This window comes from Schistocerca cancellata, chromosome 3, assembly GCF_023864275.1.
Source record: "Schistocerca cancellata isolate TAMUIC-IGC-003103 chromosome 3, iqSchCanc2.1, whole genome shotgun sequence".
NCBI lineage: Eukaryota > Metazoa > Arthropoda > Insecta > Orthoptera > Acrididae > Schistocerca > Schistocerca cancellata.
In genome coordinates this window covers 806,799,221-806,817,475 of record NC_064628.1, presented here as the reverse complement: position 1 = coordinate 806,817,475, position 18,255 = coordinate 806,799,221, and the positions used below count along the sequence as shown (strand labels likewise).

At 40.5% G+C, this 18,255-nt stretch overlaps 1 long non-coding RNA gene across 1 annotated transcript in view; it reads right to left on the bottom strand.

Annotated features, from left to right (window-relative positions):
• Positions 1-343: 343 nt before the first annotated feature.
• Positions 344-18,255, bottom strand: part of LOC126177074 (uncharacterized) — a 45,506-nt gene continuing 27,594 nt past the window's right edge. Inside the window, exons 2-3 of the long non-coding RNA XR_007535743.1 lie at positions 13,099-13,311; positions 344-421 (exon numbers count right to left, since the gene is read on the bottom strand). This is a non-coding gene — a long non-coding RNA (uncharacterized LOC126177074). The remainder of the gene's footprint in view (positions 422-13,098; positions 13,312-18,255) is intronic.

Here is an 18,255-nt window from a genome sequence, read left to right as displayed (position 1 = left end):
CTAGTTGGACTTCCGATAATGCGTTCCAACATCACCAAATAACCATAAATTCAATAAATCCTGCTTCCATTTAATTATACAGTTAACAATAATAATAATAATAATAATAACAATTGTAAAGGTAATAATAATCGTTACAAGCAATAATAATGACGTCACTGTTTTGTTGCTTTTCAAATATTCTCGTAGTGCCTAAGTAAGTATTGCGCTACGCTATAGAAAAAAATTCAGATTACTTGAACTACCTATCGACAGCATTATTAAACAATCAATCTACACTGTAAAACTGTGGGAAATGTCATTGCTTGATACAAGAAACGCTTCTGAAAAAGTATAAATTTACTTGCGTGAAATCTGCTCCACAGATGCCGGATCTCCGAAGCGCTGTATGGATTTTTCTGAACTTTTTGCGGTCGTAAATCTACACTCCAGATTAGGATAAGTCAGGACCATGAAACAGAAAGCAAATACATGTTAGTATACATGAATATTCGACACATTCAAGATTTTAAAGCGTCCTCGAACGTGTGCCAAATTATATGTAGGATATGCCCTTACACCGGGAGTCTTATCGGGTATTAATCGTATGTGTAAAATATAAATTCTCATAATAATAATGATAATCTTGGGTATCTGACTCTTAAAGAAAGGTACAGGTTCTAACTAGTATAGCTAAGAATGATGTGATTAAAATTCATTACGTACACATAAACACACCAGATAAGAGTACGATGGACGACATATCATAATAATACTTTTCCAATAGAGCTGAAGGCACTGTAAATGGCTTTTGCACATTACGTGATGTGCTGTGATTTTTCGTATTTTTACTATTTTTACAGATCAAGTTTCAGTTCTAAATGTTTAGAAAGGATAAGTATATTTGATAAGTTTTTCTGTTATTTCGTAAGCAGTACATATTGTACCTGAGAAAACAGAATAAGCAGTCACCAAATGACAACAGTCGAGTGGCGATTAGCCGAATGGGGTTGAACTATGCTATATTTCATTTTATTACAACAGCGCAAAGAATCAGTAAGTGGAGGTAACAAGTAGCAAGTAGTCTTTCAACAGCACTGTAACATAGCTTCTATGGACGGTTAACTGTCAAAGCAGAGATATTACTGTCGATAAAACGTACAAGAACACTTTAAGAACTGACATGTAATTAAGCTTGATAAATCAAGACAGTTCGTAGACCAAAATCCCAGTTGAGGACTATTAAGAAAATATTAGTATGACGTAGGCTGGTTAAGTACATTAATAGAACTATCAATAAGTGGTATGTTAAACAGACAAGAGACTAGAGTTGTAGTGGTTAATAAAAAAGAAAAAGAGAACAAAAGAAAAGAAAAGAAAAGGTTGAAAACGTGGGAAGAATGGGGAGTAAAAAGGGGTTTTTAAAATCGTTAATGGCCGTGAAAAATGGAAAGAATGAAATGTAAATTGGACTGCGTATTACAGAAAAGCTATTGGACTTCGTGATTCGGAAAAGCTATTGTTGGGGTGGTCCTTGTGGCGCTTCTGAGCAAAAGTCAAACCAATTTCCACTACAAAAATCATTTGAAAGAGAACAGAGAATAACAAAATTTGATTAACAAGGGAAATGGCGTAGATAAGAGTTTATTCATTACCAAGGTAATACGTCTTCTCTCGTGCGGCGTCCAGCTCTTGTTCTCCAACATCTCCTGCTTCATTTCTGCATGAAAAAGTCGTAGCTGCTCCAAAATCTTGCAGTAAATTTCATCGTCCAAGAATTACTAATGTCTACGAATTAAAACCATCTTGATGTTGAATGCAATGTATTTTACGGCTGCTTCCATCCTCCAAATTTTATACAAGCTTCCACAATACAATATGTTTGCACATCAATAAGTTTTTACGTTCTAATCAGACCAAGACTAACGAATAAGTTTTTACGTCTGACTCATACCAAGACTAGAGAATAAGTGAAGTTAAGCTTTCGCTCTCAAGAGACAAGAGCGGCTAGGAAACAAAAAGAGCTACAATTTTTGTACCTTCATTTTCTTATAAATATTTTCTCTGCCGTCGAGCGCTCATACAACTGCGACGGTATAATTTATATCTGAGGGAACGAGTGTAGCGCGGCGAAATTCATAGTCCCGCTACAGAGTTATTATGATGTCTAACGATGTAAATCAGTTCTAATGATTATTAAACTATGTATCTTATCTTGCTATGTATAAAAAAAGACCTGAGATTACAGAGGACATGTGATCTGTATGAGTAGCACCGATTTTACTTTAAATGTTGGTTCGACTGAAGTGTGTCTACCAACGCTTTTACTAATTTTATGTAGTAATCAAGACGTACAAATGGTCTGCAATTGAATTATTAATGTTGCAACGTAATTGATGCATTTCCAGTATTTTGTAATTGAAGTATTAATGTTGTTGTTCTTGTGGTCTTCAGTCCTGAGACTGGTTTGATGCAGCTCTCCATGCTACTCTATCCTGTGCAAGCTTCTTCATCTCCCAGTACCTACTGCAACCTACATCCTTCTCAATCTGCTTAGTGTATTCATCTCTTGGTCTCCCCCTACGATTTTTACCCTCCACGCTGCCCTCCAATACTAAATTGGTGATCCCTTGATGCCTCAGAAAATGTGCTACCAACCGATCTGGTCAAGTTGTGCCACAAACTTCTCTTCTCCCCAATCCTATTCAATACTTCCTCATTAGTTATGTGATCTACCCATCTAATCTTCAGCATTCTTCTGTAGCACCACATTTCGAAAGCTTCTATTCTCTTCTTGTCCAAACTATTTACCGTCCATGTTTCATTTCCATACATGGCTACACTCCATACAAATACTTTCAGAAATGACTTCCTGACACTTAAATCTATACTCGATGTTAACAAGTTTCTCTTCTTCAGAAACGCTTTCCTTGCCATTGCCAGTCTACATTTTATATCCTCTCTACTTCGACCATCATCAGTTATTTTGCTCCCCAAATAGCAAAACTCCTTTACTACTTTAAGTGTCTCATTTCCTAATCTAATACCCTCAACATCACCCGACTTAATTCGACTACATTCCATTATTCTCGTTTTGTTTTGTTGATGTTCATCTTATATCCTCCCTTCAAGACACCATCCATTCCGTTCAACTGCTCTTCCAAGTCCTTTGCTGTCTCTGACAGAATTACAATGTCATCGGCGAACCTCAAAGTTTTTATTTCTTCTCCATGGATTTGAATACCTACTCCGAATTTTTCTTTTGTTTCCTTTACTGCTTGCTCACTATACAGATTGAATAACATCGGGGAGAGGCTACAACCCTGTCTTACTCCCTTCCCAACCACTGCTTCCCTTTCATGTCCCTCGACTCTTATAACTGCCATCTGGTTTCTGTACAAATTGTAAATAGCCTTTCGCTCCCTGTATTTTACCCCTGCCACCTTTACAATTTGAAAGAGAGTATTCCAGTCAACATTGTTAAAAGCTTTCTCTAAGTCTACAAATGCTAGAAACGTAGGTTTGCCTTTCCTTAATCTTTCTTCTAAGATAAGTCGTAAGGTCAGTATTGCCTCACGTGTTCCAGTATTTCTACGGAATCCAAACTGATCTTCCACGAGGTCGGCTTCTTCTAGTTTTTCCATTCGTCTGTAAAGTATTCGTGTTAGTATTTTGCAGCTGTGGCTTATTAAACTGATTGTTCGGTAATTTTCACATATGTCAACACCTGCTTTCTTTGGGATTGGAATTATTATATTCTTCTTGAAGTCTGAGGGTATTTCGCCTGTTTCATACATCTTGCTCACCAGATGGTGGAGTTTTGTCAGGACTGGCTCTCCCAAGACCGTCAGTAGTTCCAATGGAATGTTGTCTACTCCGGGGGCCTTGTTTCGACTCAGGTCTTTCAGTGCTCTGTCAAACTCTTCACGCAGTATCGTATCTCCCATTTCATCTTCATCTACATCCTCTTCCATTTCCATAATATTGTCCTCAAGTGCATCGCCCTTGTATAGACCCTCTATATACTCCTTCCACCGTTCTGCTTTCCCTGCTTTGCTTAGAACTGGGTTTCCATCTGAGCTCTTGATGTTCATACAAGTGGTTCTCTTATCTCCAAAAGCCTCTTTAATTTTCATGTAGGCAGTATCTATCTTACCCCTAGTGAGATAAGCCTCTACATCCTTACATTTGTCCTCTAGCCATCCCTGCTTAGCCATTTTGCACTTCCTGTCGATCTTATTTTTGAGACGTTTGTATTCCTTTTTGCCTGCTTCATTTACTGCATTTTTATACTTTCTCCTTTCATCAATTAAATTCAATATTTCTTTGTTACCCAAGGATTTCTACTAGCCCTCGTCTTTTTACCTACTTGATCTTCTGCTGCCTTCACTAATTCATCCCTCAAAGCTACCCATTCTTCTTCTACTGTACTTCTTTCCCCCTTTCCTGTCAATTGTTCCCTTATGCTCTCCCTGAAACTCTGTACAACCTCAGGTTGTTTCAGTTTATCCAGGTCCCATCTCCTTAAGTTCCCACCTTTTTGCAGTTTCTTCAGTTTTAATCTACAGCTCTTAACCAATAGATTGTGGTCAGAGTCCACATCTGCCCCTGGAAATGTCTTACAATTTAAAACCTGGTTCCTAAATCTCTGTCTTACCATTATATAATCTATCTGATACCTTTTAGTGTCTCCAGGGTTCTTCCATGTATACAACCTGCTATCATGATTCTTAAACCAAGTGTTAGCTATGATTAAGTTGTGCTCTGTGCAAAATTCTACCAGGCGGCTTCCTCTTTCATTTCTTAGCCACAATCCATATTCACCTATTACGATTCCTTCTCTCCCTTTTCCTACTACCGAATTCCAGTCATCAATGACTATTAAATTTTCGTCTCCCTTCACTGTCTGAATAATTTCTTTTATTTCATCATACATTTCTTCAATTTCTTCGTCATCTGCAGAGCTAGTTGGCATATAAACTTGTACTACTGTAGTAGGTGTGGGCTTCGTATCTATCTTGGCCACAATAAGGCGTTCATTATGCTGTTTGTAGTAGCTTACCCACATTCCTATTTTCCTATTCATTATTAAACCTACTCCTGCATTACCCCTATTTGACTTTGTGTTTATAACCCTGTAGTCACCTGACCAGAAGTCTTGTTCCTCCTGCCACCGAACTTCACTAATTCCCACTATTTCTAACTTTAACCTATCCACTTCCCTTTTTAAATTTTCTTACCTACCTGCCCGATTAAGGGATCTGACATTCCACGCTCCGATCCGTAGAACGCCAGTTTTCTTTCTCCTGATAACGACATCCTCTTGAGTAGTCCCTGCCCGGAGATCCGAATGGGGGACTATTTTACCTCCGGAATATTTTACCCAAGAGGACGTCATCATCATTTAATCATACAGTAAAGCTGCATGCCCTCGGGAAAAATTACGGTCGTAGTTTCCCCTTGCTTTCAGCCGTTCGCAGTACCAGCACAGCAAGGCCGTTTTGGTTACTGTTACAAGGCCAGATCAGTCAATCATCCAGACTGTTGCCCTTACAACTACTGAAAAGGCTGCTGCCCCTCTTCAGGAACCACACGTTTGTCTGGCCTCTCAACAGATACCCCTCCGTTGTGGCTGTACCTACGTTACGGCTATCTGTATCGCTGAGGCACGGAAGCCTCCCCACCAACGGCAAGGTCCATGGTTCATGGGGGGGGGGGGGGGAGGGGAATATTAATGTTGTAACAAAATGAATGCATCTTGAGTTTGTTATTAGGATAATGCTCACGTCAGTGAGGTATTGATAATCGATCTTCCTAGTCACTGCATCTTTGCTCTGCCTTAAGTGTTTCATTAGATAATCTTTGGCTTATTCTGTTCAGCTTACAGCTATGAAGGTAAGTGGATCCAGTGTTATACGGCTAACAGTAATGATGGAACATTGTACATCTGATAACCGGTACAGTAATTACGCAGAGGCATAGTTGAGATAGTTTTGTAAGTACTTTGTTAAAGTGACATATGTGAAAACAAACACACCCACTCTCGAGAGAAGAGAATGCCCGCCCCGTCCGGGAATCGAACCTCGGGACTCCGGCCGCGGTGGCCATGCTGTTCTAGGCGCTGTAGTCCGGAACCGCGCGACTGCTACGGTCGCAGGTTCGAATCCTGCCTCGGGCATGGATGTGTGTGATGTCCTTAGGTTAGTTAAGTTTAAGTAGTTCTAAGTTCTAGGGGACTGATGACCTCAGATGTTAAGTCCTATAGTGCTCAGAGTCATTTCTTTGTTTTAACCTCGGGACCGAGCCAGAGCTAGCAACGTAAACTACAAGACCGCGACTCCTGACAACATTTCGTTATGTCCTGTAGTAGGTCGTACATGTCATCATTCGAATAGTCTTATGTGCCATTTTGTGGGCCACACAAATGGCAGTTTATTGCAGATTGTGAGTTAACTGATTTCGATAAAAAGTCGTTTAATTCGTCTGCGGAGGCTCGCAAAACAACATCAGGATTTGATTCTCCTTGTCGAAGTATGACTGCACTTCTTTTTTCTTATTGACTTAATTCTCTAAGCAGTCGGCCAGGTCTACTGAAAAATAGTGAACTGCCCTTGGTGGTCATGCAAAAACACTGGTGTTAACAATATAGCCTCCAGAAATGGTCTCATTGAGATCCTACACTGCTGACCGTGATCATTGTGCACTACCTCTATCCAGCTGCAAGTACATTCCAGCACTTGTAACCAGCAAAGAGCCTCCAACATAGTCAAAGACACACTACCCAGCGTGCATGAAACTGTTAGTTTTGAATATGTATCCAGGTAACCGTTGTGAATAGGTAACACATACTTGTACGAGTAACATGTTTTACGTACACAGTGGATTTGTTCACGTATCACAGGTTATTTTTCATCATCTTGTTTACCCATGAACACTGCAGTTCAGGAGGCTCTCCACAGACCATTCAAGTAATATAGAACTGTTAATGTAATCATTGGAGATGCCGTGGCTTAGCGCGCCGACACAGTATCTCCGCCAGCGTGTTCGGTCAGAGGGTGGCTGCCCTCTATAACAATTAAAAAAAAAAAGACTGAATGAAGTATTCAACAACGAACATGAAGGGATGTCCTGTGATGTCTACCCAAAACAAATGAGGGGAGAAATGACGAACAAAAGGGGGGACTGTACTAGTGTCTTTGACCATTAATCAAAACGTTCCTCAGGTCCGGGTTCAACCCGCGCTACTGTTTAAATTTTGAATAAAATCATCATCAATGGCGACAGAAGACTTCCTGCATAAGAAGTCACTCTCGTTCTACCAACGTCAAAGAGGCTGAAGGAAGGAGAGAGGTTCAGGGCACTCTCTTGCCCTTGGAGCGGAAAAGACACATAATGTACACACATCAAAAAATGTTTTGCATCACCTTAGTTCTCAGAACTCCTGAACATAGACGTTGACTGTGGATATTGTATCACAGACGCAGTCCCTTTGACTGTTCAGAGATGTCACTAAATCCGCCCAAAGACGTAAACAAGCATGAATGAGCAGCGCCTTTTAGACGGAGGGGATCCGACAGTCTATCAGTTCCAGTCATTCCACCAGGAAGGAGGTACACGGCTCAATTTGTCTGTAGTTCAACTATGCCTAGACGGTCAATATCGCGGTTCGATCGCGTCCGCATTGTTGCTTTGTGCCAGGAAGGGCTCTCCATAAGGGAAGTGTCCAAGCGTCTCGGAGTGAACCAAAGCAATGTTGTTCGGACACGGAGTAGATACAGAGAGACAGGAACAGTCAATGATACGCCTCGCTCAGGCCGTCCAAGGGCTACTACAGCAGTGGATGGCCGCTATCTAAGGATCATGGCTCTGAGGAACCCTGACAGCAACGCCACCATGTTGAATAATGCTTTTCGTGCAGTCACAGCACGTCGTGTTACGACTCAAACTGTGCGCAGTAGACTGCATGATCCGCAACTTCACTCCCAACGTCCATGGCGAAGTCCATCTCTGCAACTACGACACCACGCAGCGCGGTACAGATGGACCCAACAACATGGCGAATGGACCGCTCACGATTGGTATCACGTCCTCTTCGCCGATGAGTGTCGCATATGCCTTCAACCAGACAATCGTCGGAGACGTGTTTAGAGGCAACCCAGTCAGGCTGAATGCCTTAGACACACTGTCCAGCGAGTGCAGCAAGATGGAGGTTCCCTGCTGTTTTGTGATGGCATTATGTGGGGCCGACGTACTCGGCAGCATAATGGCGAGGCATTCGTCTTCATGGACGACAACTCTCGCCCCCATCGTGCACATTTTGTGAATGACTTCCTTCAGGATAATGACATCGATAGTCTAGAGTGGCCAGCATGTTCTCCAGACTCGAGCCCTATCGATCATGCCTGGGATGGATTGAAAAGGCTGTTTATGGATGACGTAACCCACGAACCACTCTGAGGGATCTACGCCGGATCACCGTTGAGGAGTGGGACAATCTGGACGAACAGTGCCTTGATGAACTTGTGGGTAGTATGCCACGATGAACACAGGCATGCATCAATGCAAGAGGACGTGCAACTGGGTATTAGAGGTACCTGTGTGTACAGTATTCTGGACCACCAGCTCTGAAGGTCTCGCTGTATGATAGTACAAAAAGCAATGTGTAGTTTTCATGAGCAATAAAAAGGGCGGAAATGATGTTTATGTTGATCTCTATTATTGGTTATGAATGGGAATGTAGGGCAGAGATTTAATTACTGTGAACAGTTCACTGACATGCTTGTTCTCATCAGGATCGACAGCTAACCAGTACCGACACAAAAGTTCAGGGATAGATACTGACGTCGCAAACAGAATAGGATGTGATAAACAATGTATATGAGAATGTTGAAAGTGTGATTCAGTACGTAAGGCAGATAAAATTCTAATAGTCATGGCGAACTGGAATGCAGTTGTAGGGAAAGGAGTAGCAGAAAGAGTTGCGAGAGACCATGGGCTTATTAAGAGGAATGAGAGAGCAGAAAGACTAACCGTGTTCTGAAATATATAGCAGTCAGTAACAACGAAGACTCTGTTCAAGAATAAAGTATATTTGGAAAAAGCGAGAGATACGGCAAATTTCCAGTTATATTACATTATGATCAGAGATTCTGAAATCAGATATTCGATTGTAAGGAGCACCCAGGCATAGGCGTAGTCTCAGATAACAATTTGATAATGAGGAAGAATAGGCTGAAGTTTAAGACACCAGTCAGGAAGAATCAATGCGCAAATACAGAACTACAAGTCACTTAGGAACGAAACAAATAGGAAGTGGAGGGGAGCTAAGGCGAAACGGTTGCGTAAAAAGGGTGAAGAAATCGAAAAAGAAATGATTGTAGGAAGGAGTGACTCAGCATAGAGAAAAGTCAAAATAGGCTTCGGTGAAATTAAAAGCAAGGACGGTAACATGAAGAGTGCAGTGGAAATTCCACTGTTAAATGCAGTGGCGAGAGCGATTGGGCGGGAAGTGTACATTGAAGGGGGAGGACTTGCCTCATGACGTGATAGAAGAAGAAACAGAAGTCGATAGGGAAGGGATAGGGGATCCAGTATTGCAATCAGTATTTAAAAGAGCTTTGAACGACTTAAGATCAAATAAAGCAGAAGAGATTTCTAAAATCATTGGAGGAATTGGAAACAATGTAGAATGCGTGAAACTGATGATATGCCATCAGACTTTCGAAAAAGCACCATCCACACAATTCCAGAGACAGGAAGAGCTATCAGCGAGAATTATAGCACAATCGACTTAACAGCTGTTTCATCCAAGCTGCTGGCAAGAATATCACACATAAGCACGGAAAAGAAAGTTGAGGATCCGTTAGATGACGATCAGTTTTGCTTTAGAAAAGGTAAAGGCACCACTGAAGCTGACTGATGTTGCGGTTGCTGATGGAAGTAAGACTCAACAAAAATCAAGACACGTTATTAGGATTTGTCAACCTGGTACAAACGTTGGACACTGTGAAATGCTGTTCGAAATTCTGAGAACAATAGGGGTTAGCTGTAGGGAAAGATCGGTAATATACAATATGTACAAGGAAAAAAAAAGAGAAAAATAAGACTAGAAGACCAAGAACGAAGCTCTCTCATCAAAAGGGTGTAAGACCGGGATGTAGACTTTCACTCGTGCTGTTCAATCTATGCATCGAAGAAGCAATAACGGAAATAAAAGAAAGGTTCAAGAGTGGGTTAAAATTCAAGGCGAAAGGATACCGGTGTTGTTACAGGATCTTCTAAATGGAATTAACACACTAAGGAGTACAGAATATGGACTGAAGAAATCTGAAAGTAGTGAGAAGTAGCAAATATGAGAGCAGAGAGAAACTTAATATCAGGACTGGTGATCACGAAGTAAATGAAGTTAAGAGTTAAGAAATTCTGCTCCTAGGCAGCAAAGCAATGCATGGCGGACGCAGCAAGAAGGACACAAAAAGCAGACTAGCACTGGAAAAAAGTGCATTCCTGGCCAAGAGACGTTTACTACTATCAAACATAGGTCTTAATTTGAGGAAGAAATTTCTGTGAATGCACTTGTCGAGCACAGCATTGGATGATAGTGTTGCTGTGAAACATGAACAGTGGGAAAAACGGAACAGAAGAGCATCGATGGACTGATAAGGAATGGGTAAGTTCTCCACTGAATCGGCGAAGAAAGGAATATGTGGGAAACACTGACAAGAAGAAGTGACAGTATATAGGACATCTGTTAAGACATCAGGGAATAACTGTCATGGTACTGGACGGAGCTGTAGAGGGCAAAAACTATAGAGGAAGACAGACATACAGCAGCAAATAAATGACGACGAAGTTGCAATTGCTACTCTGAGATGAAAAGTTTGGCACAGGAGAGGAATCCGTTGCGGGCTGCATCAAATCAGTCAGAAGACTGATGAAAAAAAAGCTTATCAAACCAATATCGTACCGTTCTTTGAATATCTTGACAGCTTCATGTTAGCGTGCTTCCTTCACGATAGTTCAGGTGCTACCAAAAGTATCATCACATAATGTACCTCTGTTGCTGTTAACATGTACCATATTTCACAATTTTGTCTTTGGTCCTTTTTTGTTTCGCTTGTTTTAGCAATCTTCATCCATATGTAACAGCTTTCCTGCTTACAACATTTATTTATCGATGTGAAGATAAGACGTCTCGCCATATATTGAAATAACTTCCATTAAACTGATAAAGGTTTCATGGGTGATTCTGTTTGCACTTAAACTTCTGTGACTCAATAAAACAATCTGCAAAACGTCGTATTCCAACGATGTTGCCTACTCTCAAAAATGCCGTAATTATTAAGTTAACTAAACAGAAATTTTTACTGTAAAATTGATCTACTGCTGTTTCAGTTTATATTATTTGCGCTTATAAAACAAAAATATATTAATAAACTAAAAACTTTACCCTAATGAAATGAGAATAAATAATACTGATATAAAAGGCAAAACTATAGTCTGGTTAAAATTACTTGATAGTTGGCACTTCACGCATTGGAGCTAGTTCTCTCAACGTCACACATGAATGGGTCACCATTGCAAATTATCACAACACCTGGTCAGTTCACTTCCATTTCCGTTGTCCGGCATTATTTCTTGACATATTCAGATTCTGAATTATGGGTCTGGCACTTTTATTTCGTATTTCACCATTCATGATATCCACACCAAAAACAGCACACACACAACAATGCTAATGAAATACACGCGTTTCATACACAGCACTATGCAAACACTGCTAGATACTTCCGCACAAGACGCGACTGAACGTCACATAGACAGTTATTATAATCATAGAGATCTGCTTACATTAGCTAAGCTTCGCAGGACATTGCGTGAAGCCGAGTTTTTGAAGACGGCAATTCATAGTTGAGACTGACTCACCGCAGCCAGACTTACCACAGCGTTGTGGCGTGCCACAGTGCCTAGCGAATTAGTCAGTCTGATCTGTCGACGATCGTACTTTCGAATCTGGTGAAATATAACGAAATTTTTTAAACATCTAAATTTAATCAAAAGAGTTTTTTCTATTATGTTCATTAAACTGATTATGTTCATTCAATTTATTGCTGATTCTTTGCCACTTCATTTCACCATAGTATTGATTTGCTATTATTTTTATTCTCATTATTCTTTTTTCGCTTGTAATCTGCCTGTCTCACCCGTAATGTACAGCCAAGTGCCAACGAGAACTGCTCATCGGTTGGTAATGCGGCAGCTCGTGTAGCCAATGTGAGGTTAGTTTCAGTTAACCAATGAGAGTGAGAATTTACAGTTTGCTTTTAGCGCTGAAACTGAATGTTTCCTCTCTTGAGTTTGGTCTTAGAGGTTATCTTTAATAGCCGTGATAAAGCGATCGTGATTTTAGTTCTGCCACAGATTGTTGAGCGTCGTTTTCACGCATACATTGAACATCACGAGGTTGTGATCAACTTAGGACATGAGTTTAAATTCAGGGCTACAAAACGTGTTGTCTGCCGCAGTACAGCCATTGGGCACTTAAAAGCAGCTGTCCACAGAGCATCTCGCATTTCTGACGTACCTAGCAGCAGCCACTTCCGTTATTGCTCCACGTTACATATTAACACATTTGTGAAGTGATCCGTCGTGTTTGCATGTCACCTACACCAGATCGGTAACCGACAATGTGGCAACACTGTAGCGGCAAATGGCACACCTCAACTATCAAGTAGTTTTAATCGGAATATAGTTGATGCACGCTTGAAGCAAGTTTTAACAAATTTACTGCTTGAATATAAAGCAGAAATGACTGTGCAGTGCATTGTGTTTTTTAAAACCTACCTATGTTCTGCTTTGAAAGGATACTGCAGACTAAGTGAAATTCTCGCTATCTAGTTCTTTCTCAATCAATACAAAACTCCTTAACAGATTCTGATTTCACATAAAACGTAACAAAGAAGTATATAGATCATGGTTATAGAATACAGTAACTATCATAATCTCACAAATTGTATAGCTTACTAAACGAAGTGTTAGGACTGCTAACTATAAACGTGCAGCACTTTAACTATCATTTTCAGATACAGAAAATCTTAGCTAGCAAAATGTTTACCTTACCATTTTAAAATGTTATTTCCATTAATTAACTTTTAAATTTCCCTTCCTTTCACGTTTTAGTTCGTTTTCTTCGTCTTCATAGATGTGAGGCCACCGTGATCGGAAGGTCTCTCGCCGTTTGTGGTTAAAGCAGTGCTAGCTACAAAGACTTGCACGGATTGCTCTCCTTCCTCGCGAAGACAAGGTTGCATTCCCCCATATTTTCTTCCTGAACTGCAACAGATTGCACAGCAGCATCAGTGCTCGAAGATATCTTATGCACAGGCTGAAGAAACGTAAATCACAGCCCTCATTGTAGATGGAACTTAAAAAATAAAAGAAAATTGTAATGTTATTATCTTACAGTACAGTAGATTAATATGGACCACTTTTTCATAGCTAAAATTAAACAGTACTAACTTAAATCTAATAACAACAAAAACTAACAGTGAAATTTTTAATGAACCCTATCAGTTTCGCCATATCAGCGACAAAACGCTCCTAAAACCATCACACTATGTAGTTATCGAAAGAGCTCTCATAAAATCCAAAGAAATTCTAATCATCAGTAAAGGCTGTCGGTGACACCAAAGTTAGTGTCCACAAACTTATGAATGACACAGGAACCGGAACTGAGGTGGCAACAAAAAAGCTGTCATTCTTAAATCCGTTTCAATATTCTCTTTTACAATGAAACAGGCATTATTATTGCCCTAGTTTAATTCTGGCACAATCGCAGAGACAAGGTATATAGATACTAACGTGAGTGGCGTTGAGAAACAGTTGATATAGCTAAACTCAACAAGGACCTATGACTTGTTGGAATTCCTATCAAACTGTATGCAAAATTTGCAGCTGAACCGTCCTTTTAACCATATACTACTGTAAATCCTTCTAACATGGAACAATGCCCAGTGTTTGAAAGTAAGGGCAGTGCACATTCTTCTGTAAGTAGGATAGCGGAAGTGACTCACAAAACGACCGTCTCATATCACTAATTTCCATCTGTTATAGACATTTAGGACAAATACTGCATTCAGATGTAATGAAGCATCTCCTACAGAATGACCTCCCTCACAAAACACAACCAGGAACACTTGTGAAAACATGATTTATTGGTAGGGAGGATGAATCATGTTATTTCGAATGGAAAGGCATTGATAGATAGGGCTGTAGCTTCAGGTATGGCCAGGGAAATGTGCTGAAACCCTAACTGTTCATGTAGTATATTACTGACCTAGCAGACAATATTAATAGTGACATCAGATTTCCTAAAGATGAAGCAGTTGCCTATTATGAAGCACTATCTTAAAGAGAAACACAAATGTCCAGTCAGATTACGACGAGATTTCAAGGTGATGAAAACACTGTCAACTCTCTCTAAACGTTCAGAACTGTAGAATGGTGCCCTTCACAAAAAGAAGATATAAGTATGTTGGCTGAATGCATTCTAGTGCTGAGTGCATGGTCGCCAGATTTTCCCATTCCCAGCCCCTGTCCCTCCCCCTACAACAATATGCATTGTTGCTACATTTCTGTTAATAGGCCATTTGCCCTATGTACAAAAAGACAGCAAATTCAGGTTTGATAGGAAATTTAAAAATAGACTGATTGTGTTCCAGGACTGGCTCCACATCCCAATGATGTCACTGTGGAAGTAGGGCTGTTGTCCTAAACATAAATCGGCGAGAAATTAAAAAAAATGCAAGGTATGGATTGACATGTTGGAATTGAATTCAAGATGAGTGACCAAGGATACTGGCCCATTCTTCATTGTAGCTACATATCCTTGATGTTCTCCTGAGACAAAGGAAGTTTATTTCCCCTGCAGGACAAGACCTACCTGTTAGACAAAAAATGCCAATCTGAGCCAGGGGTTTTTGGAAAAAGCCCATTGTCTCCCAAGGTCACTCACTTCCCCCCTATACCAGGTCCTGACCTGTCTGTTAGACAAAGGATGACAGTCTGAGCCTGAGGATTTTGTTCACCCTAAGGTAGTGAGGCATTCAGAGATGTGAAATACCACTCAACATGTTTTCCCCCAAGCTTTTATTCACTCACAGGTGAATGGTTATTTTAACAGTATGGTACATCACTCCATATCCTACACACCACACCTGGCAGCACATGCCACATCACAACTAACACAACCACACCATACGTGATGTAGACCACATACCATACCAAACAATATCATGTCACACCATGCACCACACATACCTCACAGTAATCATATCATCATCACATAAAACAAAAATCACACAAACAGCACATACAGTACTAGTCACATGCCATTCCACATCACAATACCACACACCAAAAATACTCTGGTGTCCAAAATTAAAGCTACAATCGGAAATTTTGCAAAAGTTGCATTTATTTTGCCACTAAACAATATAAACATGTGATATTATAGTAGAAACAATGTAAAGAATCCAGAATGTAAGCAACTGCAACATGCATAATGACAGACAAAAACGTTTGTTTTTCTCCAACTTAACGGATTTGTGCTCAAATTCTGACGAGTGGTTAATGTGCTCAGTATGGGTTAGGACCACCTCTGACCACAATACAGACTTGACAACAAGGGGCATACTGTGAATGATATCAATCTCATGTCGGGGCAATAATGCCCATACTTCAATAACTGACAGCAGTTAATCCTTGCTGATTCACCAGTACAATTTCGTGACGAGTTGTTCAAGCTGCCAACCTATATGTGCCCTCACCATTAGGAATCCTCCTTAATATCAGTGTTTTCCACAATGTTTGGCTCCCAAAATCGTGTTCCTTCGGACGTGAATTCATCGAGAATAACTCTGCAGGTGAAATCAGGACTCATCTGCGAAAAGAATATTGGCCCACTTTCGACTGTGCAGGTGCCATATTGACAATTCCACTCTACATGTTCCCTTCTGTGAAGACACGTCAGAGGTACACACAAGCAGATCTCCAACAATAAAGGCCACTCTGCCAAAGGCTTCTGTACACCATTTACCTCGATACATGTCCAATGGATACTGTGGTCAGATGCTAGTTGCCTTGCAGTACTAAGGTGGTACCATAGTGCCCTTACAGCCAAAGAATGGTCCTCTCTTTATGATGTTACTCGTGGTCAGTCCTGGACAGGTCTTTGTGATACAGGTTTGGTCTATATAAAATGTCACCACATCCGAGAAACAACAGAACAATTCACATTAAGCCCTCAGTTTGTGACTGTCCTTTTCCCATTCTTCCTCTGCAGAGAGTCTGGTAGGCGTCTTGTCTATGCTGTACTGCACTGCCTGTGAATGTATACACAGCAGTTGTGTATGTGGGACTACCAGGGAAGCACTACCCTGTTTGATAGGTGCCCTGACATGATTTGCATAATTGTCTGTTGATCAGAACGCCATCTTCACTCACTGCGCACAATTGTACTGATGTCTTTTGACAGTTTGTATGGTTATATAGTGAATTAGACACAGAATGTAAATAGCAGTTTGTTGCTTTAAGTGTGGACACCGGTGTAAATCATATCACACATGACACACATACAACAGACACCATATCCCCACCATACACAACACAACCAACATACCACTCAGACTACACAGTACACAACGCACACACACACACACACACACACACACACACACACACACACATGCACATGCACACACACACTTACACACCACACACATGATACACTACATATGCCACATTCACCTTAGCCCACAATACACCACACCACACATCATGAAAACCACAAAGCAGACAGTATACATACCACATACCTCACATGACACACACAAAAAAGCCAGAAATTACACACCAACTGCACACATTACACACCAAAAATACAACACACCACCACTCTACCACACCACTACACCCCTATCACACTGCACACCTCACACTTTACTGCACCACAGCATGCACACCACACTACATTTCACACACTACACACCACATACTACACCACTCCAAAACACACATTATGTAACACATTACACCATACCATAGCATATAGAAAATGCTACACATCACACATACCATGTTCCACACACCAAATACCACAAACAATACACCATATACCATCATGCCATATACATCACATTATGCCGTATATGCCACACACCTCAAACCACAAATACCACACATACCACTCACAGCACACACTAGAAACCACACATACCACACCAAACAAACCTCACACAGCACCCACAACACCACCATACACTCATTACCCCACACCACCTACACCATTCACCATACAACAATACTCATACCACTCAATACACACTAGGTAACACACACCATGTAACACACACCACAGATGCAACACACCACAACACCCAACATATCACAAAAAATATCACACTACACACTATACCTCAACCCAACATACCACCATACACAATGTATACAGCAGACATCACACAAAACAGACTGCACTACACCAGACTGCATACGCCTCATCACAGCCCACAAGCAACACACCACATACAACATCATTCACCACATAGATGACATGACATACCACACATCATATATTTAATAATACATTCACTGCATAGAACAGACAACATACAACTCTTAATACATACACCACACACCACAAAATTACACACAACATGCATTTCATCTACGAAACACCAATAAAATACAAAACACAAACACCAAAAAGCATATGACAACACAAATCACATCATACAATACACAACATAGAACATACCACACACTACACACCTAACCACACCCCATGAAACCATGCACATTACAACACACACAAGACACAGAACAACTAGCACAATAAATGGCACAGAATGTACAACAAAACATCAAACTCCACACAGTACACCACACATCACATCCCAAACAATATACTATTACACGCTAAATAACATATAACACAAACCACATGTTACAGACTTCCATGGGGTACACCTAGAGTTACTTCTACTTCTGTTGATGACTCTCTATGGATTTCTGTCCACTTCTATGATATCACTGTGGAAGTAGTTATGTTGTCCTAAGTACATATTGGGGGAATTCAAAAATCCCAGATGACATATGGTCATGCTGGTGGAAATAGGTCACTTGTGATAAGTATAGATTTTTAGAACAGTAAAATATCTCTATGGCATCACAATCTAAGATGGCTGGCATGGAATATGAGCAAAGTGTACATAGTTA